This window comes from Gorilla gorilla, chromosome 8 (genome assembly GCF_029281585.2).
Source record: "Gorilla gorilla gorilla isolate KB3781 chromosome 8, NHGRI_mGorGor1-v2.1_pri, whole genome shotgun sequence".
Classification (NCBI taxonomy): Eukaryota; Metazoa; Chordata; class Mammalia; order Primates; family Hominidae; genus Gorilla; species Gorilla gorilla.
In genome coordinates, this window is record NC_073232.2 from 18,547,764 (window position 1) to 18,562,291 (window position 14,528).

At 38.9% G+C, this 14,528-nt stretch overlaps 1 long non-coding RNA gene across 1 annotated transcript in view; it reads right to left on the reverse strand.

The window, feature by feature from the left end:
- Positions 1 to 14,266, reverse strand: part of LOC129524943 (uncharacterized) — a 182,059-nt gene extending 167,793 nt beyond the window's left edge. Inside the window, exon 1 of the long non-coding RNA XR_008668932.2 lies at positions 14,131 to 14,266. This is a non-coding gene — a long non-coding RNA (uncharacterized lncRNA). The remainder of the gene's footprint in view (positions 1 to 14,130) is intronic.
- Positions 14,267 to 14,528: the final 262 nt, after the last annotated feature.

A 14,528-nucleotide genomic window follows, 5' to 3' on the forward strand; every position in this document is an offset into this window, starting at 1 on the left:
AAAAGCTCCAGCACAAAGCACCTCTGCTTTGTTTTTAATTTTAATTTTTATTTCAATAGTTTTTGGAATACAAGTGCTTTTTGGTTTCAGGGATAAGTTCTTCAGTGGTGATGTCTCAGATTTTAGTGCACTGGTCACCCGAGCAGTGTACATTATGCCCAATATGTAGTCTTTTATCCCTCATTCCCCTCCAAATCTTCCCCCCAGAATCTCCAAAGTCCATTATATCATTCTTATGCTTTTTCATCCTCATAGCTTAGCTTCCACTTATAAGTCAAAACATATGATGTTTGCTTTTCCATTCGTGAGTTACTTCACTTAGAATAATACCTCCAGCTCCATCCAAGTTGCTGCAAAAGACATTATTTCATCCCTTTTTTTGGCTGAGTAGTATTCCAGGGCATATATATGCCACATTTTCTTTAACCATTCATTGGTTGAAGGGCACTAAGGTTGGTTCCATATTTTTGCAATCTATAATGCCTGTTTAAATTTTATTCCTTGGTGATTGTTCGTAGGTATCAGGCACCAACCCATCTCAAGTTCTATCATTGCTGAAAGTCTGTCTTGGTAGATAACCTTCAGTTTATCTACCAGGTTATATATATCGGGGGCCTCAGAATGACATGTATCTCTTCTTTGACAATATCACTTCAGGCCATCCTTTCTTTCCAAACTTTTGATGACTATGTCAGAAATAAAATATTCTTAATAGTCATCTTATTCATAAAAGGAAGAAACCTTGGTTCCCATCACCATAAATGTCTCTTACCTCTTTGCCACCATTCATGAAATGTAAACATAATTGATGTTTTAAGTTAATTATGTTAATTAACATGTTGTGAATGCAACTTTCCTTTTATATTTTTGTGGTTAATTTAGCCTTTGGTGGTTAAAAACATAGGCAAAACAGATAGATGGAACACATTAAATCATCCAGGCTGGAGTCAAGATGGCTGAACAGGAACAGCTCCGGTTTACAGCTACCAGCATGAGTGACACAGAAGACGGGTGATTTCTGCATTTCCATCTGAGGTACCGGGTTCATCTCACTAGGGAGTGCCAGACAGTGGGCGCAGGACAGTGGGTGCAGCGCACCGTGCACGAGCCAAAGCAGGGCGAGGCATTGCCTCATTCAGGAAGCGCAAGGGGTCAGGGAGTTCCCTTTCCTAGTCAAAGAAAGGGGTGACAGATGGCACCTGGAAAATCGGGTCACTCCCACCCTAATACTGTGCTTTTCCGATGGGCTTAAAAAATGGCACACCAGGAGATTATATCCCGCACATGGCTCAGAGGGTCCTACGCCCATGGAGTCTCGCTGATTGCTAGCACAGCAGTCTGAGATCAAACTGCAAGGTGGCAGCGAGGCTGGGGGAGGGGTGCCCGCCATTGCCCAGGCTTGCTTAGGTAAAAAAAGCAGCCAGCAAGCTCGAACTGGGTGGAGCCCACCACAGCTCAAGGAGGCCTGCCTGCCTCTGTAGGCTCCACCTCTGGGAGCAGGGCACAGACAAACAAAAAGACAGCAGTAACCTCTGCAGACTTAAATGTCCCTGTCTGACAGCTTTGAAGAGAGCAGTGGTTCTCCCAGCACACAGCTGGAGATCTGAGAATGGGCAGACTGCCTCCTCAAGTGGGTCCCTGACCCCTGACCCCCGAGCAGCCTAACTGGGAGGCACCCCCCAGTAGGGGCAAATTGACACCTCACACGGCCGGGTACTCCTCTGAGACAAAACTTCCAGAGGAACGATCAGACAGCAGAATTCGCGGTTCACGAAAATCTGCTCTTCTGCAGCCACCGCTGCTGGTACCCAGGCAAACAGGGTCTGGAGTGGACCTCTAGCAAACTCCAACAGACCTGCAGCTGAGGGTCCTGTCTGTTAGAAGGAAAACTAACAAACAGAAAGGACATCCACACCAAAAACCCATCTGTACATCACCATCATCAAAGACCAAAAGTAGATAAAACCACAAAGATGGGGAAAAAACAGAACAGAAAAACTGGAAACTCTAAAAAGCAGAGCACCTCTCCTCCTCCAAAGGAATGCAGCTCCTCACCAGCAATGGAAAAAAGCTGGACAGAGAATGACTTTGACGAGTTGAGAGAAGAAGGCTTCAGACGATCAAACTACTCCGAGCTACAGGAGGAAATTCAAACCAAAGGCAAAGAAGTTGGAAACTTTGAAAAAAATTTAGACAAATGTACAAGTCGAATAACCAATACAGAGAAGTGCTTAAAGGAGCTGATGGAGCTGAAAGCCAAGGCTCGAGAGCTACGTGAAGAACGCAGAAGCCTCAGGAGCCGATGTGATCAACTGGAAGAAAGGGTATCAGTGATGGAAGATGAAATGAATGAAATGAAGCGAGAAGGGAAGTTTAGAGAAAAAAGAATAAAAAGAAAGGAACAAAGCCTCCAAGAAATATGGGACTATTTACGTCTGACCAAATCTACGTCTGATTGGTGTACCTGAAAGTGACGGGGAGAATGGAACCAAGTTGGAAAACACTCTGCAGGATATTATCCAGGAGAACTTCCCCAATCTAGCAAGGCAGGCCAACATTCAGATTCAGGAAATACAGAGAACGCCACAAAGATATTCCTCGAGAAGAGCAACTCCAAGACACATAATTGTCAGATTCACCAAAGTTGAAATGAAGGAAAAAATGTTAAGGGCAGCCAGAGAGAAAGGTCGGGTTACCCACAAAGGGAAGCCCATCAGACTAACAGCTGATCTCTCGGCAGAAATTCTACAAGCCAGAAGAGAGTGGAGGCCAATATTCAACATTCTTAAAGAAAAGAATTTTCAACCCAGAATTTCATATCCAGCCAAACTAAGCTTCATAAGTGAAGGAGAAATAAAATACTTTACAGACAAGCAAATGCTGAGAGATTTTGTCACCACCAGGCCTGCCCTAAAAGAGCTCCTGAAGGAAGCACTAAACATGGAAAGGAACAACCGGTACCAGCCACTGCAAAATCATGACAAATTGTAAAGACCACTGAGGCTTGGAAGAAACTGCATCAACTAACAAGCAAATTAACCAGCTAACATCATAATGACAGGATCAAATTCACACATAACAATATTAACTTTAAATGTAAACGGACTAAATGCTCCAATTAAAAGACATAGACTGGCAAATTGGATAAAGAGTCAAGACCCATCAGTGTGCTGTATTCAGGAAACCCATCTCACGTGCGGAGACACACATAGGCTCAAAATAAAAGGATGGAGGAAGACCTACCAAGCAAATGAAAAAAAAAAAAAAAAAGGCAGGGGTTGCAATCCTAATCTCTGATAAAACAGACTTTAAACCAACAAAGATCAAAAGAGACAAAGAAGGCCATTACATAATGGTAAGGGGATCAATTCAACAAGAAGAGCTAACTATCCTAAATATATATGCACCCAATACAGGAGCACCCAGATTCATAAAGCAAGTCCTGAGTGACCTACAGAGAGACTTCGACTCCCACACAATAATAATGGGAGACTTTAACACCCCACTATCAACATTAGACAGATCAACGAGACAGAAAGGTAACAAGGATACCCAGGAATTGAACTCAGCTCTGCACCAAGCGGACCTAATAGACATCTACAGAACTCTCCACTCCAAATCAACAGAATATACATTTTTTTCAGCACCACACCACACCTATTCCAAAATTGACCACATAGTTGGAAGTAAAGCTCTCCTCAGCAAATGTAAAAACTCAGAAATTCCAACAAACTGTCTCTCAGAACACAGTGCAATCAAACTATAACTCAGGATTAAGAAACTCACTCAAAACCGCTCAATTACATGGAAACTGAACAACCTGCTCCTGAATGACTACTGGGTACATAACAAAATGAAGGCAGAAATAAAGATGTTCTTTGAAATCAATGAGAACAAAGACGCAACACACCAGAATCTCTGGGACACATTCAAAGCAGTGTGTAGAGGGAAATTTATAGCACTAAATGCCCACAAGAGAAAGCAGGAAAGATCCAAAATTGACACCCTAACATCACAATTAAAAGAACTAGAAAAGTAAGAGCAAACACATTCAAAAGCTAGCAGAAGGCAAGAAATAACTAAAATCAGAGCAGAACTGAAGGAAATAGAGACACAAAAAACCCTTCAAAAACTTAATGAATCCAGGAGCTGGTTTTTTGAAAGGATCAACAAAATTGATAGACTGCTAGCAAGACTAATGAAGAAAAGAGAGAAGAATCAAATAGACTCAATAAAAAATAATAAAGGGGATATCACCACCGATCCCACAGAAATACAAACTACCATCAGAGAATACTACAAACACCTCTATGCAAATAAACTAGAAAATCTAGAAGAAATGGATAAATTCCTCGACACATACACCCTCCCAAGACTAAACCAGGAAGAAGTTGAATCTCTGAATAGACCAATAACAGGCTCTGAAATTGTGGCAATAATCAATAGCTTACCAACCAAAAAGAGTACAGAACCAGATGGATTCACAGCCGAATTCTACCAGAGGTACAAGGAGGAATTGGTACCATTCCTTCTGAAACTATTCCAATCAATAGAAAAAGAGGGAATCCTCCCTAACTCATTTTATGAGGCCAGCATCATCCTGATACCAAAGCCTGGTAGAGACACAACCAAAAAAGAGAATTTTAGACCAATAACCTTGATGAACATTGATGAAAAAATCCTCAATAAAATACTGGCAAACCGAATCCAGCAGCACATCAAAAAGCTTATCCACCATGATCAAGTGGGCTTCATCCCTGGGATGCAAGGCTGGTTCAATATATGCAAATCAATAAACATAATCCAGCATATAAACAGAAACAAAGACAAAAACCACATGATTATCTCAATAGATGCAGAAAAGGCCTTTGACAAAATTCAACAACCCTTCATGCTAAAAACTCTCAATAAATTAGGTATTGATGGGACGTATGCCAAAATAATAAGAGCTATCTATGACAAACCCACAGCCAATATCATACTGAATGGACAAAAACTGGAAGCATTCCCTTTGAAAACTGGCACAAGACAGGGATGCCCTCTCTCACCACTCCTATTCAACATAGTGTTGGAAGTTCTGGCCAGGGAAATTAGGCAGGAGAAGAAAATAAAGGGTATTCAATTAGGAAAAGAGGAAGTCAAATTGTCCCTGTTTGCAGATGACATGATTGTATATCTAGAAAACCCCATTGTCTCAGCCCAAAATCTCCTTAAGCTGATAAGCAACTTCAGCAAAGTCTCAGGATACAAAATCAATGTACAAAAATCACAAGCATTCTTATACACAAATAACACACAAACGGAGAGCCAAATCATGAGTGAACTCCTATTCACAATTGCTTGAAAGAGAATAAAATACCTAGGAATCCAACTTACAAGGGACGTGAAGGACCTCTTCAAGGAGAACTACAAACCACTGCTCAATGAAATAAAAGAGGATACAAACAAATGGAAGAACATTCCATGCTCATGGGTAGGAGGAATCAATATCGTGAAAATGACCGTACTACCCAAGGTAATTTATAGATTCAATGCCATCCCCATCAAGCTACCAATGACTTTCTTCACAGAATTGGAAAAAACTAGTTTAAAGTTCATATGGCACCAAAAAAGAGCCCACATCGCCAAGTCAATCCTAAGCCAAAAGAACAAAGCTGGAGGCATCACACTACCTGACTCCAAACTATACTACAAGGCTACAGTAACCATAACAGCATGGTACTGGTACCAAAACAGAGATATAGATCAATGAAACAGAACAGAGCCCTCAGAAATAACACTTCATATCTACAACTATCTGATCTTTGACAAAACTGAGAAAAACAAGCAATGGGGAAACGGTTCCCTATTTAATAAATGGTGCTGGGAAAACTGGCTAGCCATATGTAGAAAGCTGAAACTGGAATCCTTCCTTACACCTTATACAAAAATCAATTCAAGATGTATTAAAGACTTAAATGTTAGACCTAAAACCATAAAAACCCTAGAAGAAAACCTAGGCATTACCATTCAGGACATAGGCATGGGCAAGGACTTCATGTCTAAAACACCAAAAGCAATGGCAACCAAAGACAAAATTGACAAATGGGATCTAATTAAACTAAACAGTTTCTGCACAGCAAAAGAAACTATCATCAGAGTGAACAGGCAACCTACAAAATGGGAAAAGATTTTCGCAATCTACTCATCTGACAAAGGGCTAATATCCGGAATCTACAATGAACTCAAACAAATTTACAAGAAAAAAACAAACAACCCCATCAAAAAGTGGGCGAAGGACATGAACAGACACTTCTCAAAAGAAGGCATTTATGCAGCCAAAAAACACATGAAAAAATGCTCACCATCACTGGCCATCAGAGAAATGCAAATCAAAACCACAATGAGATACCATCTCACACCAGTTAGAATGGCAATCATTAAAAAGTCAGGAAACAACAGGTGCTGGAGAGGATGTGGAGAAATAGGAACACTTTTACACTGTTGGTGGGACTGTAAACTAGTTCAACCATTGTGGAAGTCAGTGTGGCGTTTCCTCAGGGATCTAGACCTAGAAATACCATTTGACCCAGCCATTCCATTACTGGGTATATACCCAAAGGACTAGAAATCATGCTGCTATAAAGACACATGCACACGTATGTTTATTGCAGCACTATTCACAATAGCAAAGACTTGGAACCAACCCAAATGTCCAACAATGATAGACTGGATTAAGAAAATGTGGCACATATACACCATGGAATACTATGCAGCCATAAAAATTGATGAGTTCATGTCCTTTGTAGGGACATGGATGAAATTGGAAATCATCATTCTCAGTAAACTATCACAAGAACAAAAAACCAAACACCGCATATTCTCACTCATAGGTGGGAATTGAACAATGAGATCACACGGACACAGGAAGGGGAACATCACACTCTGGGGACTGTTGTCGGGTTGGGGGAGTGGGGAGGGATAGCTTTAGGAGATATACCTAATGTTAAATGACGAGTTAATGGGTGCAGCACACCAGCATGGCACATGTATACATATGTAACTAACCTGCGCATTGTGCACATGTACCCTAAAACTTAAGGTATAATAATAACAAAATAAAATTACAAAAAAGAAAAAAGCCCTTTTATTAAAAGAAGGTATTTGACAATTAAAAAAAGATAAAATAAAATAAAATAAAAAATCATCCAAAGTATCTATTTCCTCTTATTAGCTAATGGCTTGCAGAAAAAAATAAGAGATTAATTTTTGAAGGGCATTTTTCAAGGGTGTCTTGGATCCTTTCATGTACATTTTATGGTTTTGTTTTATGGTTAAAGATGTAATACACTTGCGGTTAAAATTTCGAATATTTTTTTGTACGAAGTTTCTCCAAATGCTTGTATTTTGCCCTAAAGACTCAGCATGAAACAATGTCTGTTGTTGAAACTCCTTTGAATGTCTGAAAAACACCATTAGCATTGGCTCTCATCTACTCATCAAGCAGATGTGGATGCACACTGCACTCTCTTTGAGCTAGGTTCTTTCAGGGTCTTTTTAAAGCTGCATGAGGGCCATCTGAAGCCCAAAGGGGAAAAAGCCTTATGTCAAGCTTGGTACCATCTATAAATGGACAGAAAACGGAAGGTTTTGAAACTGCGCTAAACAACAGGTTTATAAGTGAGGATGCCACTGCACTACTGCTGAGAAAGGAACATTTACCAGGTTGCCTTTGATGAGACCAGGATATTTGTAAAGCCATTTTTACTGCAAAAGCACCTGACCCAATAAAGAACTACAGTTCATAGTAAATACTCAGCCCCCATTCTGAGAGTGTCAGCATTTCTGTTGACTTGAAAATACACTTACCCTATGAGTTCCTCCCAGAGGACCCATGACGCCTAGCTGGTAGCAGAAATCTACACAGTAAAGGCAGCATCCAAGGCAACAGTAATTGTACAATATCATCTCTTGAACTCTCAAATAAAGTAGAAGACAAGAATACTTGTTCTGTTCAAATTAATGCTCTTGCTCTGGACTTTCTATTAAGGCTAAGCCTCTGAGCAGTGCTCTGCTATGTGTTTTGAACCTTGTTTTCCATTAGCAGCCATAAAAATAATTATCTAGAAACATCAAATATTTGCAATGCCTTGATCTGTCAAGCAACAGCATGAAATGTAACAATGGCTGTTAAATCTTTTCAAAGCACTTGGACAGAAGGTTGTTTTCCACTCTTGTGTGTGTGTGTGTTAAATATAAATGAATTGTGGTTTATTTTCATTCATGCTGTTTATTTACATACATGTGCCCCATGCCAGCTACCTGATCAAGTGCTCTTGTATGAACCTGGATTCAGAGTCTACAGGTAAGGCTGGTCAGTATTAGGAAAACTGTCAAGTCAGTCATTCCAGTGTGAATGATACCTTTCTGAAATCCAGGTGTTTGCAGATAGTTAGCCAAGCTCTTCTGCTAGTTGATTTACTTTTTCCTGATACCCACAGATTTAGCAAAAATGTTTTTGCTGCAGTTAGGAAATGTTTACCCATATACTTGTGTCATCAAATTATGTAAATTTGAAACTTTGAAAAAATATCTTTGAAAGCATCATTAATTTCCTAGCTTGAGTGTAAGAGGAGATCTGGACCATTCTGAATGATTCTGGTTCAATAATGTAGAATGTTTATTTTTGCGTTGAGTTGGAGTTTAAAGAGTTATTTATTATTTATTTATTTATTTATTTATTTTTTGAGATGGAATCGCACTCTGTCATCCAGGCTGGAGTGCAGTGGTGCAATCTCTGCTCACTGCAACCTCCACCTCCCAGGTTCAAGCAATTCTCCTGCCTCAGCCTCCTGAGTAGCTAGGATTACAGGTGTGTACAGCTAATTTTTTGTATTTTTTAAAAGAGATGGGGTTTCACCATGTTAGCCAGGATGGTCTTGATCTCCTGACCTTGTGATCCACCTGTCTTGCCCTCCCAAAGTGCTGGGATTACAGGCGTAAGCCACCGCGCCCAGTCTATAGAGTTATTTTACTTTTCATATGTAATATACTGTTGAGAGTTCATACATGAAGATTAAATGGCACAGACTGATCAGTGTTACATAATAGAGTCCCCACTGCCTATTCTGTATGGTACAGATACAAATAATTTCATATGTTTGGTGCAAAAAAAGACAGTGAGGAAAAGTTACGTATCTTTGAAAAAATATTTTATCTGTATGGAATAGAGTCAATTTGAGTAAGAAAAAAATGATACGTCAAAGCACAAACACCTTTAGAAATTAATGATTTATGGATCTGGAAAAGACATAGCTAAAATTTCCCCTCTGTCATAAAGATTATGTTTATTACCAGGTGTAAATGATTTCTTTCTATTTTTGAGGTTCTGACATTTTTGATACATCTTATATTATAGCTGTTTATGAATGTCTGCTTATTTTGATGAGGCCTTTTTAAAGTATTAAGTTTCACTTATTCAGCCATTCAGCACATAATTTTTGAATGCCAACTTTATACACAGTGCTAGACATATGGCGGAAAATAAAGACGGTTAATTATGGCTCCTGCCCTTAGTAACTGTTGAAATCATTTTTTGGAGAGTACTTTTTGTTTACTCCCCCGAAAACATAGCATAAATAGATACTGATAAACTCCAAAGGATAAAAATAATAAATGGACACACCTATTTTTATATGAATATTACTGTCTTAGTCCATTTGGGTTCCTATAACGAAATGCCTGAAACTGGGCAATGAATAAAGAACATACATTTATTTCTTCACAGTTCGATAAACTGGAAATCCAAAATGAGGATGCCAGCAGGCTTAGCGTCTTGTTGGGGGGGCTGCTCTCTGCTTCCAAGGTGGCACCTAGAAAGCCACCTTGGAAGGTGTCCTCCTAAGTTGGAAAGGACAGAGGGCAAATGGTGTCTTCCTAAGTTGGAAGGGACAGACAGCAAAAGGGGCTGAACTCACTCCTGCAAGCCCTTTCAAAAGGGCATTAATCACACCTCTACTCACCTCCTAAAGGCCCCACCTCATAAAACTGTTGCACTGGGGATTAAATTTCAACATGAATTTTGGAGGAGGCACAAGCATTCAAGCCATAGCTATTGCTCTCTGCGTACCTCTCTCCACTCACCTCACCACTCCTGAGAAGTCTAGGGTTAGGGCCAGCACCTGTCCCAGAAAGGTGCCCAGGTCTTCTCCCGAATCTGTTCTTATTACCCAACCTCTTTGACATTCGCATCATATTTGGGCATTTGATATTTGCTGTTATTATATTTATTGTGGGTGGCTGTTCACAAAGTAATTCTCTCTTTATTCTAATTTAATTCTACAAGTTCTCTTCATTGCATTATTAGAGATTCAGTTAAGATACACTTTCTCTGCCAGTTCATCTTGGTACCTAAACAGGTAAAGCAAACCACAGGTCATTCTGTTGGAAGAGAATGTATTAACCTGTGAACTTGAATAGCTTTTGTTTTTCTTAATGGGAAGGAAAGTCAAATATCCTTCATTATTATGTTCCATCTGCACCCATCTCTCTGCCTTGTTCCCAACAAAATTTGAAATTTTGACTTTATGTTTTAATTTACATTTCATAGTTCCAGAATTTTCTATAGTTATAACTCACTATATGTTTCTTACACTTTTCTTCAAATAAGTTTCAAAATGAGAAACTGATTGTGTAAATCTGCCCTATTTGCATGTTATTTAACCACTGTGCCTCAGCTCTAACCATCTCTAATAGGAAATTATTTTGCATTCCTCCTTTATGGGGCATAAAGGAGGGCAGTTTGTTTTAGGTTAAAGTTAATAAATTTAAAATTCTTAAAATATTATCTGATACATTCTAAGCATATAAAATGTTAGTTACACTTTATTATTGTTACTAATTTCTAATTAAATACCCCTTTAAGGGATAAAACAACTCAACAAGCAAAAGAAAATAACCCCATTAAAAACTGGGCAAAGGACATGAATGGATATTTATCAAAAGAAGAAATATAAGTGGCCAACAAACACATGAAAAATGCACAGTATCAGTAATAATCAGACAAATGCAAATTAAAAGCACAATGAGATACTATCTCACATCAGTTAGAATGACTATTATTAAAAAGTCAAAAGACAACAGATGTTGGTGGGGATGAGGAGAAAAGGGAAGGCTTACACATTGTCATTGGGAATTTAAATTAGTTCAACCTCTATGGAAGACACTATGGAGATCTCTCAAAGGATAAAAAATAGAATTGCCATTTGACTCAGCAATTCCACGACTGGGTATTTACCCAAAGGAAAATAAATCACTATATAAAAAGATGCCTGTTCTCATATGTTCATTGCATTACTGTTCACAATAGCAAAGTCATGGAACCAACCTAAGTTCCATCAATAGTTCACTGGTTAAAGAAACTGTGGTCTATATAAACCAAATAATACTATTCAGCCATGAAAAAGAATGAAGTCATGTCCTTTGCAGCATCATGAATGAAGCTGGAGGCCATTATTCTAAGTGAACTAACTCTGAAACAGAGAATTAAATAAGCAATGTTCTCACTTATAAGTGGGAGCTAAACAATGGATACAAAAAGACATAAAAATGGAAATAATAGACACTGGGGACTCCAAAAGACTTAGGAAGTGGGTGAGGATTGAAAAATTACATATGGGATGCAATGTTCACAATTTGGGTAATAGGTATACTAGAAGCCAAATTCCAACCAGTACACAATATACCCACATAAGAAACATCCACCTGTACTCTCTGAATCCAAAATAAAATAAAATTGAAGAAAACATAAAACAGGATAATAAGTTTGTTAAATTGAAAAAAATACTAGTTCATAAATTAATAAGTTTAATAATGGTCTTTTCATTACTATTATATACTTTCTCTATTTTTACCTTATAAGTATAATGCTTTATTGATTCTTTCTCCAAATATTTATTTAACGGTTATTTTATACCAGTTACTTACCTTCTAGATGCTAGGTAAACAGAAAAGAATAAATAAGGCCAGGTAAAATCGCTGGCTTCATGGAGCTTACATTCTTGCTTTTGAATGATACAAGTATCTTTTTTTGGATAAAAAGAATGATTTTACTTGCTCAAGAATGATGTTTTAGCAAGAGCAAAGTAAATAACAAAAAACATGAGAGAAATACATTTTAAAGGTAAACAATGTCATCTGCCTTTTGGGTAGGACCCATGCAAACATGACCAGAGGTCACTCCCACTACGCATATTGCTTATTTAAAAAACAAACAAACAAACAAAAAACAAACAACAACAACAAAACAACCCTGGCTCATTTCACCTGCTGAACCTGTGGTTTTCAAACAGTTGTCTTACCAGCGACATCAACGTCATCTGGAAACTTGGTAGAAATGCAAATTCTAGGGCCCCACCACAGACCTGCTGAATCTGAAACACTGGTGATGGGACCCAGCAATCTGTGTTTACAAGAGCCCTTCAGGTGATTTGGATGAAGTAGCAGAGGGCACAGTCAGGGAAGTGAGGCAAGGTGGAGAATCTCAGCTTACCAAAATGAAAATCAGCTGGCATGACTGACGCTCGCAATTACCATTTCTATACAGAGACGCAGTTTGCAAAGTCATACAATTTTATACTAGTCAATTTTTACAACAGTTGCTATGTTATTGTATTAGTCTGTTCTCACACTGCTATAAAGACATACTGGAGACTTGGTAATTTATAAAGGAAAGAGATTTAGTTGACTCACAGTTCCATATGGCTGGGGAGACCTCAGGAAACTTACATTCATGGTGGAGGGTGAGAGAGAAGCAAAGGCACGTCTTAATGGCAGCAGGTGAGAGAGAGTGTGAGAGAGCACAGGAAAAACTACCATTTATTATATAAAACCATCGGATCTCATGAGAACTCACTCACTATCATGAGAACAGCATGGGGGAAACTGCCCCTATAATCCAATCACTTCCCACCAGGTTCCTCCCTTAACACCTGGGGATTACAATTCAAGATAAGATTTGGGTGGGGACTTAAGGCTAAACCATATCAGTTATGAAATATGTTTATTTTAAAGATGAGAAAAACTGAGAACTTTACATGTTAATTAAGTGGCAGAGTAAGGAAGGAACACAGGAATCCTGGCTGACTCTCACATTATTCTTTCCATTAAAACACATACTGTGGAAGGTTATTACCTATATGATCAAGCCTTCTAATGAGGTTTCCTTGCAAATCTCTAAGCTAACTGCAGTGGATTGAACATTTGTGTTCTCCCAAATTGATATGTTGAAATTCTAATACCCAATGTGATGGTATTAAGAGGTGGAGCCTTTAAGAGGTCATTAAACCTGGAGGGTAGAATTCCCATGAATGGGATTAGTGCCCGTATGGAAAGAACTCCAAGAGGTCTTACACCCTCTTTCTATCATGTGAGGATACAAGAAGACAGCCATCTGCAACCCAGAAGAAGGCCTTCATCACAGCCTGACCATGTGGGCAGCCTGATCTCAGACTTGCAGCCTCTAGAGCTGTGAGAAATAAGTTTCTGTTGTTTAGAAGCTACCCAGTTTATAGTACTTTGCTATATCAGCCAGAGCTAAGATACTAACTACAGTCTAAGCCCAAATATGATTTTCTTTTTTTTTTCTCTTTGAAGAACTCTGAGATTCTAAAAACAAACAAACAAACAAACAAAAAAACCAAGGAATTGAAAGTGAATCTAAAATTTAATTCAAAATAGAAAAGTAATATGCAAAACATTTTCCAAAATCGCTGTGTCATGTTATAATTGGCATCACCCTTTCCTTAAGACAATTGTAACATATAAGAAAAAAGTACATGGCATCCCCAGGAGGCTTATCTAGTAGATCAGGGCTCTTATTGGTACACCCCATGGAACACGGCATAAGCTTCATGGTTTTTTATGATCTAGGCTCAAAAGTCACATGAGGTCACTTCCGTCACATTCTATGGGTCACTTCTGGCATACTCTATTGGTTAAAACAGTCCAAGCCTGTTTTGATTTAAAGGGAAATGTCTTAATGGCAGGAGTACCAAAGCTTGTGTAGTGATGTCTTCACTGACCTCAAGCTGCCATAGTCCAACTTTTGAGCACAAATTATTTCCATTTCTCCCTTTTGCAAAACATACTTACTCCCCACTAAGATCCTCAAAGGTCTCATTCCATTCCAAGCTCAGGCCCAAGGTCCAAGATATTTTAATCTGCATCAGATCCAGGTGGGTCTCATCCCTTCTGGTTCAATTGCTCAGGTATGTCTTCTCTTGGTTTAAAGGCCTATTAACCAAAAAGACAAGTTATTTGCTTTCCATATACTCAACACAAAATGGAGGGCTAGGCAAGCGTTTGTACGACAGCAATATCTAATTCAATTCAAAGAGAGGAAACAGGCCATACATGGCAGTCCCTGGCCTGTAGCAATATTAAACCCAGTAGGACACTCGTCAATTACCTCTGTTTAGGGCCCCATATTGCACCTAGGGTAGAACCCTGTGACTGCAGGGTCTGTGTTCTAATCCTTTGTTTCACCCTCT